This window comes from Dipteris shenzhenensis, chromosome 13 (assembly GCF_047967505.1).
Source record: "Dipteris shenzhenensis isolate YYH24624 ecotype China chromosome 13, Dip_SZ_1.0, whole genome shotgun sequence".
NCBI classification, from domain to species: domain Eukaryota; kingdom Viridiplantae; phylum Streptophyta; class Polypodiopsida; order Gleicheniales; family Dipteridaceae; genus Dipteris; species Dipteris shenzhenensis.
In genome coordinates, this window is record NC_141608.1 from 523,084 (window position 1) to 529,209 (window position 6,126).

Genomic DNA, 6,126 nt, shown 5'->3' on the forward strand with positions numbered 1-6,126 from the left:
CACGTCCCTCTTCTTCAATCTCCAGATAGTGGCATACACTCTTCACACTCGGTCTTCCTCAGTGGGGGCACCAAAAAGATGTGAGGCGGCTCAGGAAAACAGGAAGGCCTCTACAGCTCACCGACTCACCACCTTTGGAACACTCATAAACACAAGGGGCACCAACAACACTCTGTAGCTGGACACAATTCACTCAGTTCACTACACCACCCACACCAAAAAGAAGATCAAATCAACCTGCTAACCTCTAACTCTTGAACTGAAGATCTTCCTCTTCTTTTATAGCATGGCTTATCTAGCCCATTTCGTCTTCTTCTCCTAGCTTTCACCTGCACTTCTCTGGGTTCCGCTCGCCTGGGTTTCCCTACAACACACCTGCCAAGCTCCACACAGGCTGCAGATGTCTGGGTGCAGAAACTATTCTCTCCACAAAAGTCTGCTGCCCACACACCCAAGTCGACTTCTTCCCACAGAAAAAGCAAAGCTTCTCCTCACCTCTATGGTCCTGTCTGTATCTGTGCTTCTTGGATGCCCAACCCACGCTTCTCACAAACTACGGCGGCGGTGGTTCCTCACACCAAAACTACACTGAATTCCCTCTTGGATTTGGCTATCAATGTGCACAATACCCCATATCCTCTCAACACACTCTTACACATGGCTAAACTCTTGCCCAATACCCAAGTTTTGACCTACTACCCACCTATAGCTCACCCACTCAACTCATACACCCACTCTTTGCTTTACACGCCTGTTCCAAGACCCGCAAGATACACACCTTGCTTTCACCATATACATATGCACAGACAGCTGCCTTTATTGTCCTAAGCAGCATACCCACACCCATCATACACCTATGGCTTATTTTGTCAAGGCCATCCCTTTAATGCCCATGACCCACACATGCAATCTCTTTCTCTCAAAACAAGGCTCATTCACAAGCACGAACAGATTATAATGGACATAAGCTATAAAAAACACTTGCTGATTGATTGCATCAAGATGTATTACAAGGTTTCCTTCTGCGGGCCTTCTTTCAACAAGTCACCACACACACACACAGGTATTTACAACGCAGATTATATACTATGATGCCCACACATACCAACACTAGAAAGCATCTCTTATATTTACAACCCCATACACTTAATCCAGCGCTTTTATCCTTCACTCTCAACTCCTCACTCACAAAAGTATTTTCAAAACACCAACCTTCTTAACATTGACTCCAAAAGCTTGTGCCAATAGGAAACAAAGGAAGAAAGACTCCTTGTCATCGTTTCCAACTGCTCTCGCATGAAGTCTTCCTGCAGCATTCCAGTGATTGAAAAGTTTTTTCTGCTGTTCCACATGGTGCCCTTAGCATCACTTAATGGCACATTGGCTACACTCTTTTTAATAAAAATCTTCTGTAGATTTCAATACCCAAGAAACTTCTCTCTCCCTTCTCTTACTCGCTCAGCTGAGCTTTATCCTCGGACACGCCAGTGTGCTTGGCAGCTCCTTATTCGCTCCCTCTTTCAACACGTTGCCTCGCTGGCCGTAGTGTGTACGCCACACGCCTCAAGCATAGCTGGCTCTCCACCGTGTATGTTACGCACACCAAGCTGGCCTTTCTCCTGCACGTTACACTTCATGCTGTAGCTGGCATCGCCAGCGATTCGGCCGAGCTGGCACTTCACCAAATCATGCGCTGGATATTTCCTGTATAACTTATATTTACAACTAGCCTTTATCTTGGGCACTATTCCCACGTCGCCTCAAGTTTATTCGCGTCCAAGCTAGCTATCAATTAAGTTGAAGCACTTGTACTGAACTGAGCGGTTCCATTTTCCATAGCTGAACAGCAAAAGTATGAAGGTATCAAAACAAAAATTTCATCATCCATCATTTTTCTGGCAGATGCAATAAGCTAGCATTCTATAACTTATGAAGACAAAAAGCCACCACGATGATAAGTAATATGCTCCAGAGCTTTGTGGCTTTCCAAGTGGATCCAGCCCAACAATTCTAACTTCAAAGCTGGCAAAACTACTAGCTAGAGCGAAAAATTCAACTGTTGCATACCCAAGACCTCTTAGATTGCTGTTAATGACCTCATATCATATTAGAGCTCGTGGGTTATAATTAAGTGTACTTTTCTAGCACCATCAGACACCAAAAACATTGATTCTAGCTTTCTACAAACAAACTTTCCAATCTGTAACATTCCTTCTTGCTTTCTTCAAACAGCCTTTGGGGTACACAGGACCAAACCCAGGTGCTTTGTTAGAAAGTTACTCTCTTCTGAACCAGCCGAAGCTTTGAAGCATGTCTTTGGCCGCTCAGATGTGTTTTGAAGTCCCTTTCAGTTAAGGTTGCATAGTTGGCACCTGGAATACACTCTTTGTACTAAAGACACATGCTTTTTGCCAGCTAGATGAAGGTCAAGATCTGCCTTGCTTCCATACTCCACACGACATATACTGCAATGAAGATCTTCACCTTGAGGAGCGGAGGCAGAGACTGGCACCGCACTTGGTAGCCAACTGTTTGTTTAAAGCCCCCCGTACAGAACGAGATCCTCCATTACACAGGCTTGTACCTCATGCAGAAAGTTTACTAAACAGCGAGCATGCATAGTTACCATACCATTACTGGCTGCACTCATTGCCTAAACTCTATATTGAGCCTTCATGCTCAATCTGGTCTCATTCATAAAAACATGCTCATATGTACATTATATACATAATCCCTGTTCTTCAAGTCGCTGTCAAGGACTTAAACTCCCGGATTTCCAATTGAGCCTTATTGCTACTTCATTCATAAGTATGGCATTCATGCCTATCATTCTAACAGAACTCCCAAAACAATCTCGGCATAACTCCCAGCCTAAAGAAAACTTAAAGATGCTACAGGCTTTATGTACAGAAGCCAAAAAAATCTTTTCAAAATTCCACCTAACACTCGGCAAGTCTCACATACACCCATAGGAGAGTGAAGTGTGTGGGCAATCCCTCCACGAGAGAATCCCGAGCTGCCTTCTACGACTGCTAGTGACAAAGGTGTCCAAATCTTGCATGCATAAAGAAAAAGATACAGCCTGGCGAGAAAGAGGAGCAATGAGGTGGAAGAGGGAATAGTCATGCTCACCACGTGCAAGGATATCGCATGTCAATGAATCAAAGATAATAACTTTGCCATCCCCAAAGAGTATAGAAGCTCCCCGAGAGTCCAAACTCGCAACGGAGAGCAAGTTGAAGGCCATGTCCGGAACATATAAGGCCTCCCTTGTGTGGAACTTTGGGTCAGAAGAACTGCTGAAGAAGTCAATCTGGCCTACGCCAAAAACAGGGATCTCATGGTTGTCACCCATTGTGACAGTCTGCCCATGAGTGGGGTAAGAGAACTAAACCATGACTTTTGGGGAGTCGTGTGCCTGGTAGCACCACTGTCGACCACCCAAGTGCCTGATTGTGGTCTGCAGTCGCGATAAGCACAGGCCCCGCGTGCTCCGTCAAGGAAGATGCAACTGCTGCCGAGGCTATCTGCTTCTCCTTACCGCCGCTCTCTTCACACTTCTTTCTGCATTCCACTTCCTTGTGCCCTGGCTTATGGCAGTAGAAGCACTCGATGTTCTTCTTCTTCTTCTTCTTCTTCTTCTTCTTCTTCTTCTTGTATTTCTTCTTGTCTCCCTGAGCAACCAATGCTCCATTGGCGTCAACAGCACCACCAGATCTGAAAGCTGAGTGCCCCTCGATCTGTATGAGGGAAGGAAGGATCTCGTCCCAAGTAGGGAAGGAGGTACGTCCTGAAGTCAAAAGACTCTGGAAGTAGGGATTAAAAGGAGGTGGAAGTTTGAAAAGTAAGAGGCCAGCCATGCAAGTCGAGTTGCGATGTGTACGCTTAGGCACCATCTTCAAATTTTCATAAAAATAACAAGAAAACAAGGTATTCTAAGCAGAATTTAGACCTCCTAGTACTTTAATTTAAAATTTGAAATTTTTTCTAATTTCTTAAATTTCTGGCATTTCCCTATTTTTTAGGTGTTTTTTAAATTAAAAAATGCAGAAACTAGCATTTTTAGATGCTGAAAATTCAGTTTTTAGATGCTAAAAATTCATGGAAAATCAAAAAAAATCTTATTTTAGAAATAATATAATTACCCTTATTTCCCTTTCATGAAAAAATTAATTTCCTTTCATAAAAATAGGCAAAAGGGCAAAAAATGACACTAATTTGGTCCTAATTCATCATTAAAAATTTTCCTATGAAATTTAAAGTGATAATAATGCTATTCAAGGTGTTACTAATGCTCCATAATTATCTAAGACAAATGCATCGTAATTAGCTATTTCCCCGTTGAGAAAATCATTTAAATAATCATTTTAAATGCATTTTCTAGTCCTAAATGAATTCAATTTTCAATATGAAAATTACTACATGTTATTTACACTTAAATGCATCCTCCTTTAACATAAAATTATTATATGATTTACTTACATAAATATGGCTAATTTTTGAGAAAATTTTGTGTAATGTACCCATTACTAATGACCTTAATTGTAATCCTTTGAACAATATATGGTCTCGAAAAGTTATTTTTAAGTTGCATTATTGTTGTAGACAGTGTGTTTAGCTTTCTAATGCACTTTACTGCATCTCATTCGGGTTCCGAATGAGCAATGTGCGGTTATTTTTATTAAATTTCCGCACAAGAGCATATTATTAATTAATTATTAGGGCTAAGGTGAAGGGTAAGGTGGAAAAAGCTTAAGCTAAGGAGAAAAGTAGGCAAGCATTATGCACTCCTAAGAAAAAGAGGGGGAAAAGGTCGCTTTTGCACAAAGCGGGCTCAAAAGCGAGGGAAAAGTGGGTGCTTTTGCAAAAAAAAAGCCCCTCCTTTTTGTTGGCGCCAAATTTGACCTCCTCTCTCTAGCTTTTTTTTTCTCTCTCTAGCCTCCCCTATACAAACCAAGCCACCGTGAGCAATTTCCACAAATGGAGAACAAGAAGGAAGCTCTCTCTCTACGTGGAGCGACTCTCTTCAGCGAATCTTGTCAGTATGCCGCCAATCAGACGAGGACAGCAAACGGGAGCAGCCAACACCCACTCAAGCGGCCAAGTGAACCAGGCAAGGTCGGTGGTTCCAGCATGTGAACCAGCACCCTTACCTATGACCGAAGATGTGGTAGCAACACCGATGGAGAAAGTCGGTCCTACCAACGGAGCGCTACAGACCCTGAAGCCTCAAGAAGGAATTAACTAGGTTTTAGTACTTCAAGTTGATTAAATTAATTGATGCATTCATTTGAGACTTAGACTTAGAGGCTATCTCCCACTCTATTCAATGTATCTGGAAAACAAGATCGGTGGTGTCCGATCAAGGAACCTAGCATGTGTTTTTAAGCATTCGCACCACATACTGTTTTAGCACAAACCGTTTGATCAGAAGTTTGTATGGCAAAAGTTATGATTTGTTAATGTGGAATATTATTGATAAACCTTATTGTCCAGTTGGACAAGGAAATTGATTTGACGGTTGCGAGCCGAAGATGCCCAGGTGTTTCGGGCAAAGTTTTGGTTACTTTTTTTTGGTGCGGGTTTGAACCCCTACTCCCGTACCCATTTTTTTGTGTTCGGGTAGGTCACGAGTGGATGAGTTGTTGGTTCTTTCTGGGCTAGGAGACCGGTGGTGCAATGGTACCCACCTAGAGCTAGATCACAGCTTTGGAGGAGCGAAAGAAATTTAGAAGGGCTATGAATTTACCCGTATCCGACGATGAAGGTTTGGGGGTCCCTAGGTTGTCCTCTTCACTTGCGGGTACCTTTGGAGAGAGGTTGGGTTCTAGATCCCCCAACTTGAGGTTCGGAAGGTATCCAAGTCTCCCCAAGAGCTAGAACTCCCTAGTTGAGGTAGAGGTCCCTTGGGAACCAAGAGCTAGATCTCCCTAGTTGAGGTAAGAGGTCCCTTGGAAGGATAAGAGAAGATGTCTCCTTGAGCAAGGATCGAGGTCTCTTATCAAACCTGATGGCCGGGTAGGCATCAGATGGTTTTTGATCGGCTGAAGCCAGAAAGTTTTTGTAAATGAATTGTTATTGAAGTATTGTTCATTGAAATGTAGGATTGTCTTATTAAAAACTATC

The 6,126-nt window shown here is 42.8% G+C and overlaps 1 long non-coding RNA gene across 1 annotated transcript; it reads right to left on the reverse strand.

The window, feature by feature from the left end:
* Positions 1 to 1,480: 1,480 nt before the first annotated feature.
* LOC147894892 (uncharacterized) lies at positions 1,481 to 3,837 on the reverse strand. Its single transcript, XR_015542031.1, has 2 exons — positions 3,133 to 3,837; positions 1,481 to 1,839 (listed from the first exon to the last, which is right to left on the reverse strand). It is a non-coding gene; the product is annotated as an uncharacterized LOC147894892 (long non-coding RNA).
* Between the last annotated feature and the right edge of the window lie 2,289 nt (positions 3,838 to 6,126).